The sequence below is a fragment of the Chinchilla lanigera genome, unplaced genomic scaffold (genome assembly GCF_000276665.1).
Source record: "Chinchilla lanigera isolate Chin_1 unplaced genomic scaffold, ChiLan1.0 scaffold00029, whole genome shotgun sequence".
Taxonomy (NCBI): Eukaryota; Metazoa; Chordata; class Mammalia; order Rodentia; family Chinchillidae; genus Chinchilla; species Chinchilla lanigera.
In genome coordinates, this window is record NW_004955430.1 from 7,236,315 (window position 1) to 7,239,039 (window position 2,725).

General features: G+C 35.5%; 1 protein-coding gene across 4 annotated transcripts in view; it reads right to left on the bottom strand.

Annotated features, from left to right (window-relative positions):
* Positions 1–2,725, bottom strand: part of Dnah12 (dynein, axonemal, heavy chain 12) — a 233,858-nt gene that overhangs the window by 197,245 nt on the left and 33,888 nt on the right. The gene's annotated exons all lie outside the window — the stretch shown is intronic.

Here is a 2,725-nt window from a genome sequence, read left to right on the forward strand (position 1 = left end):
AGGAAGAGAGAGAGAGAGAAACAATATTTATATCACTGATCTATATGTTGCGGTATAGTACTACAATATTTAAGAACTGAAATGCAGATTCAAAGGCTAATTTAAGGCTTCTGACTATATGTTATATAAATGTGTGTATATAGATATATATGTATATATAGATAACATACATAGAAATTTAACTCAGAACATTGACCTATGTAATTCATAATACTAATAAATTAGAAGATAAAACTATACCTCAATAGATGAAAAAGTGTTTAATAAAATTCAATATCCACTCATAATAATTTTTTCAAAAAGCCTAGCAGCATATCCAGCAATAGATGAGAACTCCCTCATCTGGTAAAAGTACCATAAAAAAACATATAGCAGATGTCATACTTAATAGTGAAAGTTTCAAAGCTTTTTCTTTAAGGGTAGGATGAAAATGAGAATGTCTACCATACTCCACTGTTACTCACCATTGCACCAAAGGTCCCAGCCCATTATAACAGAGAAAATAAAGTTTTAGAAATATGTAATGTTTAAACAGGACAGAACAAGACTTTATTTGTAAGACTGTATTTGTCGTTATTTGTAAGTTATATGATGGTATATGTAGACATTCCAAAATAATATTCAGATAAATTATCAAGAGGAAAAACTAAATATTAAAGTTTTAAAATAAAAAGACATTTTAAAAGAAACATTGACTTATGAATACTACATTGGCATATAAAAATAAATTCTATATTACAACCTAAAGTATAAAATCATATCCATTAATCTATAATGACATAATGATTGAATAATAAATGATTAAATAAATTAAGAAGTGGAAGAGAAAATTTTCAGGTATAGAAGAACCCCAAACGATTATACAGATTGTCCATCTTAAAGAAGGAGCAGCATAACTTCCCACTTCTTAAGGGTAGGGAGTGACTGAAGCTAGAAACTGGTCACACATGTGGGGGTGAGGCAAGGCAGGTCTAAGAACAAAGAAAGCCGGAAGCAAAACAAGCTGCTTCAGTCCAGCAACCACTGGGCATGAGACAGTCCAAGCCATGAGCTTTTGCTAGGCAAGGTTGTGTCACATGACACTAACTTTGTCAAATGTATAAACGGCCCCTACGGTGGTTGGGCATTTTCCTTTTCTCCCATCCAGACAGAAAGGGCTCCACCTACCCTCAGCTTTTATCTCTCATTTTTCTTATCCTCTCACCATCTTTCTCCCTGGGAACATTCAGAGCTGCACAGAAAACAGCACTACTTAAGTGTGGGCTACCTATACTGAATTCTTTCCAGAGAACAGAATGGAAGGGGGACAAAGCATACAGAGACCTGGCCAACACTAGTTCAGTCAGATGACCATGACCAACATCAACAGTGACATCATGTTAGTAATATAAATCCTCAATATGATGTGCTAAACTAGTGGGTTACTCTGTGATCCTCCTCCCAAAAACCCACACCACAGTGTAGGCAAGAAGAATAACATCAATAAATGCCGTCCTACAGTACACCTGCCCAGTACGCCCAAAACTGACACGATCATCAGAAACAAGGAAAGACTGACAGACTGGCACTCCCAGAGCCTAAGGAGATACGACTAGATGTAATGTAGTATTTTAGATGAGGTGAGTTCCAGAGAAGAAAAAAAGACATTATTTAAAATAAGGGGCATTGTGGTGGGCAAAATACACCCTGATCATATTTTTCTGATGAAAATATGCACTCTCTTTGGTACCAGGAAGCTACATCCCCAGCCCACTGAGCTACATCTCCAGCCAAGATTTCATGAACAAAACCCAAACTGTATGGTAAATACTCCAGACAATCAACAACTGAGATTTAATCTCATTAAAAAGTCACACCAAAAGAACTCACCAAAGGAGTGAAAAGACAACCCACAGAGTGGGAAAAAATTTTAGTCAACAGTCCCTCAAAAGACTTATATTTAGAACATACAAAGAGTTGAAAAAAATTAAAACCCCCACAAATTTAAAGATTCAATCCAAAATGGACATCTGAGATGAATACACACTTCTCAAATGAAGAAATACAAATGGCAAATAAATATATGAAAAAATGTTCAACATCATTGGTTGTCTGATACAAAATAAAACAACACTGAGATTCCGTCTCACCCCAGAAAGAATGGCTGTCATCAAGAACTCAACCAATAACAAATGCTGAAGGGCCTGTGGGAAAAAAAGAATCTTCTCTACTGTTGGTGGGAGTGTCGACTGGTGCAACCACTGTGGAAATCAGTGTGGAGATTGCTCAGAAAACTAAGATCAGAGGTTCCATTCAACTCAGCTATTACCCCCTGGGTATTTTTCCAGAACTGAAAACATCATACCACAGAGATGTATGTGCACCCATGTTTATAGCAACACAATTTGTGATAACTAAACCTTGGAAGTAACTCAAATGATTAAGAAGATGTGGTATTTTTATACAATGCAGCACTACTCAACTATAAAGAAAGATAAACTTAAGACTTTTGTCAGTAAATGGATGCAACTTGAGACCATATTGATAAGTGAAATAAATTGATAAGTGAAATAAATGTCTCACATATGTAAACATCATATCGTCCACCTAGTATAAGAAGCTGAAAGAGTAAATAAGACCCAAAATGTACAATAGATACTGGAAAATAGGAAGAAACTGTTCAAAAATAAAGAGAAACTGGGATGGGGAAAAGGAGGAAAAAAAGGAACAGAAAAGGGAAAAAAAA